Genomic DNA, 12,138 nt, shown 5'->3' on the forward strand with positions numbered 1-12,138 from the left:
AAATTTTCCTGTTCCCGTGACCTCCCTGTGATGTTCCAGAAGGAGTCTGGGACAGGCTGTAGTGAGAGGGCAGCCCTGGACTGGCTATCAACCCCCTGCTGGTGTGAGAGACTAGCAGGGGAGATTTTTTTTTTGCTCCCCCAGCAATGCTGCCCTTATCCATCCCAGGCTGGATCTCATGGCTAGGTGAGAGGACAGTTATGGGCTCTTGTCTGGACCGGCTCAGGTGAGAGCAGAGCCGGATTGGCGGATTGCTGGATGAAGACATGTTCTGGATTTAATGTTTTTACATCTTAACTAACATCTTATCATCTTAATAACATCTGACCCCATTTGTGAACAATGGCTTATACGGACAGTTCCATTTCATGGCTCGAGTACAATATTCTAGATCGGACTTGTACGCCCTCAGGGGGGGGTTTCCCTCCTGGATATGACCAGCCTCCCTTTATAACATTTCCCTTGATGACGGGCCCAATTGTTGGGACCCCGAGAGGTGGCTGGGCTTAACTAGGGGCCTCTGGTGGAGACGCATTAAGAGGCCCCTGATATATTTTTTAGCTAGGTATTTTAAAGGGTTAGGGAAGGGGAGGGACAGTAGGGTGGGGAGGGAATTTTTAATTGATACTCAGTCTGGGCCTATGAAGGGTCCCGGCGAGATAGGATTGGGGGTGGAGACTGCTGGTTCTGTGTGTGCTGGGGTGGGGCTGCAAATCTCCACGACGATAGGGAATGGCGGCAGGTGGTTGCACGGAGGGCCATATCAACATCTGGGATCGCGCCCCCACTGTCTTCGAGCAGTGGCGCACTCCGACCCTCCGGTTAGCACCCTCTCGCCCGGGGGTGAGGGTGATCAGGTCCCTGAGCTTAGGCTGGTTTATTTTAACGCCAGATCCGTTGTTAACAAGGCTCCCCTCGTTCGTGACTTGATCGAGGAGGAATGCGCGGATCTGGCGTGCATTATGGAAACTTGGGTGGGCTCGGAGGGAGGGGTCCCTCTGACTGAATTATGCCCCCCAGGTTTCCGTGTGCTACACCGGCCACGGGCTCAGGGTAGGGGTGGAGGGGTGGTGGTGGTTATCAGGGAGACTTTATGTCCGCGGGAGACCACCATTGTCCAGACTGGCGGGAGTGAGACCCTCCTCCTGAGATGTGGCCCTCGGGTTCAGATGGGCTTGTTGCTTACATACCTGGCACCCAGCTGTGTGGCAACAGCCCTGCCCGAGCTGCTTGACACCCTCTCAGGGTTGGCGGTGGAGTTCCCCAGGCTTATGGTGCTGGGTGACTTCAACCTGCCTTCACTGGGAGGGTCGTCTGAGTTGGCTCGGGAGTTCATGGCTTCCATGACAGCCATGGGCCTGACCCAAGTAATTCAGGGCCCGACTCATGTGGGGGGTCACACTCTCGACCTGGTGTTCCTGTCCAGACAGTGGTTGGATGATCTGGGAGGGGGTTCACCGGTCATTGTTCCCCTGTCATGGTCCGACCATTATCTCCTGTGGCTGGTCTTCCGTTATGCTACCCCCCACTGCTGGGCTGCGGAACCGACCAGGTGGTTCCACCCCAGGCACCTAATGGACACGGAACGGTTCCAGACGGCGCTTGGGTCTATACCCATCGCCCTCACTCACAGCCCAGTTGATGCCTTGGTTAATGTGTGGGATAGGGCGGCCACTGAGGCACTCGACTGTGTTGTACCCTTGCAACCCCTGACCCAGAGCAGATCCCGTTGGGCTCCATGGTTTTCTGTGGAGCTCCGGGAGATGAAGCGTCGGAGATGGGGTCTAGAGAGCTGTTGGAGATCCACCCGATCCGAATCTGACCGATTGCAGTTAAGAATCTTTATAAGATCTTATCTTGCGGCAATGAGGACGGCGAAGGCTAATTACTTTGCTGCCCTCATCGCATCCGCAGATAATCACTCGGCCGCCCTGTTTAGGAGGTGAGGGAGGATCCCTTGCAGGGGCAGGCCGAGGAGTTTAGTCATCATCTGACAGACAAAATTGCTCAGATCCAGGCCGGGTTGGACTCTGGGCAGAGTCTGACGTGGAGCAATTGGACAGTCTTGAGCATGTTATCTGGACTGAGTTCGATCCTGTTTCCCCTGATGATGTGGACAGGATGATGAGGAGGCTGAGCTCCACCACCTGTTTGTTGGACCCGTGCCCCTCCTGGCTGGTTTATGCGGCTTGGGAAGAGACACGAGGCTGGTTCCAGGCAGTAATAACTGCTTCCTTGAAGGAGGGTGTCTTCCCTGCCTCCCTGAAGGAGGCAGTGGTGAGACCCCTCCTCAAGAAGCCTGCCCTGGACCCGGCTGTTTTAAATAACTATTGTCCGGTCTCCAACCTTCGCTTTCTGGTGAAGGTTGTTGAGAGTGTGGTGGCGCATCAGCTTCCTCTGTTCCTGGATGAAACTGATTATCTGGACCCATACCAATCGGGTTTCAGGCCTGGGCACAGCACGGAGACGGCATTGGTCACGCTGGTGAATGATCTCTGGCGGGCTCGGGACAGTCGTTGTTCCTCTATCCTAGTCCTATTAGATCACTCAGCGACTTTCGATACCATCGACCATGGTATCCTACTGCGGTGTCTCAGGGGGTTGGGAGTGGGAGGCATTGTTTTGTGGTGGTTCTCCTCCTATCTCCTGGGCTGCTCGCAGTCGGTGTTGACGGGAGGGCAGAGGTCCGCCCCGAGGCCTCTCGTTTGTGGAGTTCCTCAGGGGTTGGTTCTCTCGCCCCTCCTGTTCAACATCTATATGAAGCCGCTGGGCGAGATCATTCGTGGTTTCGGGGTGGGGTATCATCAGTACGCTGATGATACCCAACTTTTTTTCTCCACCCCGAACCAACCCAGCGATGCCCTCGCCATGATGGCCCATTGCCTGGAAGCGGTCTGGGTCTGGATGGGGAGAAACAGGCTTCATCTCAATCCTGCCAAGACTGAGTGGCTGTGCATACCGGCATCTCAGGTCAACCAGACTATTCCATCTCTAACGATGGGGGGTGAGGTGTTACCCCCGTTGATAGGGCTCGCAACTTGGGCGTCCTCCTGGATTCACGGCTCAATTTTGAAGATCATATAGGAGCCGTGACCAGGGGGGCTTTTGCCCAGGTTCGCCTGGTGCGCCAGTTGCGGCCCTACCTGGACCGAGATGCCCTACGCACAGTCACTCATGCACTCGTGACCTCCCGTTTAGACTACTGCAACGCTCTCTACTTGGGGCTGCCCTTTTGGACCACCCAGAGGCTTCATCTGGTGCAGAATGCAGCCGCGCGAGTCGTGATGGGGGTCTCCCGATACTCCCATGTAACACCTCTACTCCGCGAGCTGCATTGGCTTCCGGTTGCCCTTCGGGTGAGATTCAAGGTGCTGGTGATGACCTATAAAGCCCTAAATGGCGAGGGTCCGGGATATCTGAGGGAACACCTGCTGCCACCATCAAGCTCCCTTCGTCCAGTGCGCTCCCACAGGGAGGGTCTTCTCAGGGTGCCGCCGGTTAAAGATTGCCGGCGGGTAACACCCAGGGGTAGGGCCTTCTCAGTGGGCACGCCTGCCCTTTGGAACCAGCTGCCCGCAGAGCTTAGGACTGCCCCCGATCTCCGTTCATTCCACTGGGACCTGAAGACCTGGCTCTTCGAGCTCTCTGACCCAGGCTGAGAATTTTTAATTTTTAATTTTAACTGGGGTTTTTATTTTCTCTCAGGGTTTCATTTAATCTTTTTTAATTGTTTTAACTTTTGTATGGATTTTCTTTTAAATACCCTGTAAACCGCCCTGAGTCCTTCGGGAAAGGGCGGTATATAAATCTAAATAAATAAATAAAATAAATAAATAAATAAATTGGCAGAGCCAGATTTTCAGGCCTTTTTCAGAAGATCAGCCTCAGGGCCTGATCTCATTTTAAGGGGCACAATGTATAACTCTAGCAATATGATTTGTAAACTGCAGCATATGGTTGAGTAAATCTAGCCAACTATTGTTTATTCAGCAACCTCTGGTTAAACAAATTGTAGTTTAATATAAGATGTAAATTAGAGCCTAATACATAATTCTGCCTTGCCTTTGGCCTGAAAGCAAATATGTACACTGTCATTTACAAGATTTTTGTGAATTAGCTTCTCTTTAATAGCAAATTAACCTTCGCCACAGACACAGTTTTATAGCCTACGGTTGGTATTCTTAATACAGACAGGAAGTCCCTCAAGAGTTCCAGACCGGCCCACGACTAGTGGTCATAAGAAGGAACAATTGCCTCACTTTGCATCCAAATTCAAGCTAGAGACGATAACAGGCTTGCATCCAAACACCGACCTCTAGTGGTCAAGGGGTGAACTTCGTTGAAGTACTCACCTACACAAGCAGCATCCCAGTGGCTGCTCAGCAAGTAAAAGGCCCCCTAGTGGTCAAAGGGTGAACTTTCCTGAAGTCCCTAACCACACAGAAGGTGCCCCAAGTGGCCAAAAGGCAAACTTCCCTGAAGTCTCTGACCATGCAGAAGGTGCCCCCTGGTGGTCAAAGAGCAAAGTTCACAGAATTTAGTCAAAAATACCTAGGAAGTTGTCTATACCTGTCCTAGCCATGGCAGAGTGTCCCATTGATCCAGACGAGCTGGTTGAACCAGACAACCCTGAGTTGCACCAAGAAGTTGTAAGACCCAAGCGTACAATAAAACCACCCCAGAAACTCATAGAAAATTACGAGACAACTAAAGATGAACTTTCCAGTGGTCTGTCAAAACTATGAGACAGAACCACACATGCCATAACAATCACACATGCCGTAAGTAACCCAGCATGGGTCCGGGTTACTTACGGGAGCATCTGCTGCCGGCATCAACTTCCCTTCGTCCAGTGTGCTCCCACAGAGAGGGCCTCCTTAGGGTACCGTCAGTCAAAGAGTGTCAACTGGCGGCCCCCAGGGGGAGGGCGTTCTCTGTGGGCGCGCCAGACCTTTGGAACCGTTTACCGGTGGAGATCCGGACAGCTCCCGACCTTCGCTCCTTCCGACGTGACCTAAAAACATATTTATTTGAACAAGCCGGCCTGGTCTGATGGGTTTAGGGGTATTTTAACGTTTTGTATTAATCTATTGAATCGGGCTATTGTATTTAATATTTCTTTTAATTTTTATATATTGTATTTTATTGTATTGCCCTATACACCGCCCTGAGTCCTTCGGGAGAAGGGCGGTATAAAAATTAAATTATTATTATTATTATTATTATTATTATTATTATTATTATTATTATTATTATTATTATTATTATTTTGCAGAGTCTTAAGGGCAATCCTGCTGACTTGAGAGACTCTATAGATCGCCTATCTGCAGCTTATGAATGTTACCAACGGCAGTATGCAAAATACATAGGTTTTTGGTTTTTTTTAATTGAAAAGTTTTATAAAAAGTTACAATATTATCCCCTTCCCAACCCCCCCAACCCCCTCTCCCCCACTTCCCAAAGTTGATTACAGGGTTACAAATATATAGTAATCATAATCTCAATGGACTCATATGCTGGCACACAGAGAAGGGGATACTCCTATAGGAATTTGTTTAAAATACAGTATTTCTATATCCACATAATACCACACATCTATTTCTCATTAGTAACTAAATTCCATTCCAACAACTTACTTGTTAAGTGACACAGTGGCTAAATGACACACGCAGAGAGAATGAGGGAGATATTGCAAAGGTCACCCGTTGCTGTTCTCTTGTTCAGACAAAGTTGAACAGATAGATCTATGACAGCTTTACTTGTGCTCTGGCATCTGCTGTTTTCAGGCACCCAAAATGTGGTTGTAAATGCATGCATTGGTTGGAAAATGATTTTTTTAATGTGTTTATTACCGTCATATTTGCAAATGATCACTAATTGAGATAATCATTAAGTGTGGAGTGGGTATACATCTGTAGATTGTATATATTAAAATACTTGTTTACAATTTAAAATAAACCATTTAAAACAATAAAAATATATAAAACACATAATAAGCCAGACCACTATATAATGTTTCAGCATCAATGTGAAATGTGAAATAAGATTGTGCATTTTTAGTTCCTTCTGTGACAGAGAAGACCCTCATAGAAAATATAAGCAGTGCCCTGTTGTATCAGACTCCTGGCCGATCTAGCCAAGAGTGGCCAACCAACTGCACAAAGAAAATCACTAGTTTCCCACCAGACAGCCTTTGAATCTTCCTGACTGATGTCTAATAATTGCTCACAGGAGTATAATTAGGTGATCATGTTGATTATTACAATGATCATCGAGCAGATCTATGTGGAACATTTTCTCAAGTATCCTCCATTTAGAGCTTTCTAGAGGTCTACTAAAGTATTAAATACAGCCTAGTAGCAAATTGATAGCCAATGCAGCTCTTTCAGAGATGATGGTATAGAAATTCAGCACCCACCCACCCTCCTAGAGAATGAAATACTTTGGGGGATATTAAAAAAGGCAGAATATTATATATCCCCAAAGGAATAATGGAGAAAAATCTTAAAGGCAGCCTTTAAGTTGCTTCTTTGCTTCCCAAACAGAAATTCAGGAGGCCAGTTTTTAGAAATGCAGATTTGGGGCACACGGTTCATAAGCCAAACACCTTCAGCCTTCAAGGTCAGCTGTCCCAGAACCACATGCTCCTGCTGGTTCTGCTCATCGATAAACTGGAACCTTCTTTCTAAGCAGCCCCCATTTTTATTTCCAGCATCTCAGCCTCCATTTTATTTACTCCCAGCTTGGTACTGGAGCTGATGATTTTACTTTCAACAATGGCATATTGCTGTGGCTGGCTTACTCATTGTATCAATGCAGGTTCCATATCGTACAGTAAAGCCTCACATAGATCAAATGAATGTGAGGTTATCAATGCATGAATCTCTGCAATGAGCTTATTCCTGTTTTAATCAGTTAAAATATTACACAATGGGATAATATTAATTTTAAAATAACATAAATCCATTTTCTAAATCTTGGCTGTCATAATAATTTTCCCTTGAATCAATTCCTTTGTGAAAAAATCATTTTTAAAACTTTTGCAGAATTAACATTTTATTTACTGCAGCATGTTTGGTAATTTACTCAAGCATTTTCTGTATGGCCCAACTGATCTAGGTGCCACAGCTACTGCTGTTCTACAGGAGCTGGAGTATTTGAACGAGTTAATTGTAGCCTCTACAGTAACATAGTAATTTACAGGAACTTAAAGATGAGGAAATTAACAGGGTTTTTTTTTTAGCATACAAAGAAGCAATTTAAAGGCTGCCCAATTTCTAATGAATTGGGGAAACTTAAAGTTCAAAAACAAAACAAAAACCAGAAAAGAAGAGAGTGGTCAGATGACAAATATACAAAAAAAACCCTGTTCAACAAGGGCTTAGTTTTCACCCTACACAAAGAGTTGGAAAATAGTCAGACCTTTAAGAGCTGCTAAATCTTGTCAGGGTAAAATGATCAAAATCACTTTGTTGTTGTTAGCTGCGAAGTCGTGTCCGACCCATCATGACCCTATGGACAACATTCCTCCAGGCCTTCCTGTCCTCTACCATCTTCTGGAGTCCATTTAAGCTCACGCCTACTGCTTCAGTAACTCCATCCAGCCACCTCATTCTCTGTCGTCCCCTTCTTCTATTGCCCTCAATCTTTCCCAGCATTAGGCTCTTCTCCAGTGAGTCCTTCCTTCTCATTAGGTGGCCAAAGTATTTGAGTTTTAGCTTCAGGATCTGGCCTTCTAAAGAGCAGTCAGGGTTGATCTCCTCTAGGACTGACCGGTTTGATCGCCTTGCAGTCCAAGGGACTTGCATGAGTCTTCTCCAGCACCATAGTTCAAAGGCCTCAATTCTTTGGCGCTCAGCCTTTCTTATGGTCCAACTTTCTAGAACAGGCATGTCAAACTTGCGACATCATGTGATGTCATGTGACGTATCGTGACTTTTTCCCCATTGCCAGCAATGGGGTGGGCGCAGTTTCAGCGTGATGCATCTGACCCATGTGCCGGCAGTTTGACATGCCTGTTCTACAAGGACTAGGGGTGACATGATAACAGTGCAGAGGTTGCCACAAAGAAGAGGGAATCAGCTATTATCCAAAGCACCTGAAGGCAGGACAAGAAGCAATGGCTGGAAACTAATCAAAGAGTGAAGCAACTTAGAACTAAGGAGAACTTTCCTGACAGTTAGAACAATTAATCAATGGAACAACCTTTCTCCAGAAGATGTGAATGCTCCAACACTGGAAGTTTTTAAGAAGACACTGGACAGCCATTTGTCTGAAATGGTTTAGGGTTTCCTGCTTGAGCAGGGGGTTGGACTAGAAACCTCCAGGGTACACCTTCCAACATCATCATCATCATTATCATCATTATTATTATCATCATCATCACCACCATCACCATCATCATCATCATCATCAGACATTGCACCTGATACAGCAGATTTTCTTGGCCTACTATATGACACCACCTGAAGCATGACCACTCTCACCAAACTGACAGAACCAACTGGAGACATGCAGTTCCTCAAATAGCCAGTTCTATACCAGGAATTCCCTTTATAAATTATAACTAGCACTTTGAATTTCACCTGAAAGCTAAATGGCAGCCAGTGTAGCTCGTGTAACAATGGGATCGCATAGGCACGAGGCATACCCCTCTCTGCCTATATCACTGCATTCTCAACCATACAGTATCTCTTGAATGGTCTTCAAGGCCTGGCGCCTTTAGATTGCCTTGCTGTAATTAATGAGATGTCAAAGGCATGAGTCTGAAAAGCCTCTTGGTCAAGGAAATGGCACAACAGATGTACCAGTGCAACCCTTCCATAGCTGCCACTTGCTCTTCAGTCACATGCTGCAAGTCCAAGATTACCTCCAGTTTGTATACCAGTTTCAAATGGGGAAGTACAATCACATTCAAGATCAATGACAGAAAATGTCTACAAGGTTACCATGATCAATGGTGTTAAAACCTGCTGAGAGATCGAAGAGCACTATGTTAGATGCACTATTCCTGTCCAGCTCCACCCCAAGTTGACAAGTGCAACCAATGGTGCTTCTGTAACCTGGTTTGGAGTTTCACTGAAACAAGCAGTTTCAATTGGATCTATCCAATTGGAATTCAACACCACACAGATTTGAGCAACAACTAATATGTCAGGTAGGAAGAATAACAGCCCAGTCAATGTTCCTGTGGTTTGTTTCTCCTCGCTGGATACGAGCTCTTAAACAGGACTACTAGATACCTAATAACTCACCTTGAAGACATAATACCTGAGTTGAATATCCTGTCTTATTTTAAATAATGTGAGTTTCTTAATTATTTCAGATGGTTATTATGACAAAGATGTTGCATGTATATTTCGGAGAAAACGCATTTCCGAGAACATATAATGAGAGTTTTTTGTTTTTGTTTTGTAATTGTCTTATTGCAGTTTAGGAATTAGATCATTAACTGTCACGGTTTGGAATTACTCTAATATTGTTATATTTAGAGCTGAAATCAACAGGATTGTTAATAAGATTCTAGATCTATTGCTCCATTAAAGCTACAGATATTTGGAAGATCTCTAATGTTTCAATTAATATAAATATATCAAGAATTGCAGACTTTCAGCATGGGGCCTGGTTAAAATAATTATTATACAATTTTTTGATAAAGGGCTAAGGTACAATATCTTTTTGTTATCAATGCTCTGTTTGCAATATAATTTTGAGGACTTTTCCCTTATGTTTTCTTAGCATAATTGATTTTGATGTTTGATTATTTTGTTAATATGATTAGAGCTATGTACCATATACTTTTTTCTTCTCTTAATGAGACTCATAGGGTTTCTTTTTTAAAAAAAAAAAGTGGGAGTAATCTGATCCAGAACAAACTGATTGTTTCCTGGATTTAGGAACCAGATGCTCATAGGTGACTCTTCTTACAAGAATTCAGATTTAATTTATTGATATTCTTCCAGTTTACCATTAAATCCAGACACCATCCAAAGACCTGCATGGATAGTCTCCTGATTTATATGTAATATGAAAAATAAAGCTGCATGTCTACAGCATATAGTGTCATGGTTCCGACAGATGAAAAACTTAAAAAAAAACCAACTTCAAGGCATTGTTTACCTTAAAGAATCTTTTATTTGAGCAGCATAATATCGGCACTTACATAATCGAATCCAAAAACTGAATTCCCCTCCCCTTGGTACATAGTTTCAAAGCACAATTCCCTCCTCCAATTTACAGTCATAAATCACATCCCCCAATTAGCTTGAAGTGCAGGCTTCCTCTCCTGCTCTCCAGCCCGCCAATTCTTTATCAGCTCTGATTTCAATAACCTTGATTCTCACACTAGGTTCAGTGTTGTTATGTCTAGCTGGACTCTCATTCACATCCCCACTCCCCAGCATCATCTAACTCTAAAAGCGAAAGGAAGAAAATGGTTACATTTCCATCTGTTGTCAATGAAAAAACATCCGATGTTAGCAGCGTTGACATATAAATTACTTATACATCAAATTTCCTGAAATGATTTCCTATTGCTTTGTATTGATATTGAATTGCACTGGTTATGAGATGGCCTTTCTCTCAGTGCTTTTTGTTGTGATCAGCCATACAGTAAAATTTCCCTTACTCAAAACTAATTACATAAGATACCATGGCTAGTGATATTAAAAGTTGCTGAGAGACAAACAGTAATAGGTCTGGACCATCCCTGCTTTTCTGGTACAGTCAAAAATTATTTTCTCCAAGAATAACCACAGGTAGACCAGCCACATATATAGTCTGTTGCATGAATCCATGATAGTTTCTATACTATGATGTATAGCTTAGTCCAGTATTTGAAACTTCACTGCTTCAATGCATTAACAAATACTTCCTTTTATTTCTCATATTGTTCAAACAGCAGTGAGTCTCAAAGGATACTAACTAATAAGAAAGAAAATACTTTTAATGAAACTATTTAAAGCAGGATTTTTAAAAGGCATCTATAGATATTGAAAACTATTTCTTTAAGCTCTCTCCTAAACTCAAGCTGTTTTCAATGTAATTTCAGGCTCCATTAATTGGGTAAAAGGAAATGGAAGCTTTGTAATAGTCTCAGTAACACCAATGTGTTTTGTTAGGAAATTTAGCTAGAAAAATTAGCTAATTGCTCAGAATGCCTGGACACACCTCTAGAACAGGCTGTTTCCCTTTGTCCTGTCAACTTTGTGGAACCAACTGCCGGTGGAGCTCCGGATGGCATCAGACCTCCGAACTTTCCGTCGTGGCCTGAAGACCCATTTATTTGAATTAGCTGGTCTGGCCTGACGGGGGAGTTGGGTTTTAAATTGTTGTTTTAGAATAGTATTATTGTTTTTAACTGGGCACTGATTTAATCTTTGTTTTAACTTTTGTATTGTATCGTATTGTTATTTATATGCCCTGTGAACCGCCCTGAGTCCCTAGGGAGAAGGGCGGTATATAAATTAAATAAAACGTAAAACGTAAACGTAAACTAGAGATAATCTGCAAAAGAACAATGTGTACCCAGATTATATTGCTGGCTAACTCCATGGAGACATGATATGGGATCATTCCGTTCAATAGGGCTACCTTTGGCTGTCTGTTCAATAAGGCTACCTTTGAGCTCTATGTTGCAAATTAAGGCAAATATTACAAAAGGCTTGTAAACTTTTATCCATTTCAATCTCTAGAGCTTCTCCAGTAATTAATTTATTTAATTACTGTAATGAATCTTACATTCATTACCCAGATGTTTGGGGATTTCAATTTTCAGAATCTTCAACCACCGCAGGAAGGCTGGTCATATACAACTCATCAGATACACACTCTTTTTCCAAGATTAGCTTTCTCAACCTGTCATTCTCCAGCTAATGCTGGAGTATTTTTACAGGTGAGATTGGGTGGAAAATAATTTTAATAAGTAATCATTTTTTTAAAAAAAATTGCCACAACAAAATATCAAAGTTCTTATATTTTGATATCAATTTTTATCAATTTGGTACCTTATAAATGGGTTGAGGGTGCAATTCACAGGTTTTTTTTATAAACTAGGAATTCTGGCAGTTGCTGTTCAGCCCACATATTGAATACAAAGTCAAGGCAGGCTACTTTAAAGTACAAAGAATGTTAAATCAT

The sequence above is a fragment of the Vipera ursinii genome (assembly GCF_947247035.1).
Source record: "Vipera ursinii genome assembly, chromosome: 2".
NCBI lineage: Eukaryota > Metazoa > Chordata > Lepidosauria > Squamata > Viperidae > Vipera > Vipera ursinii.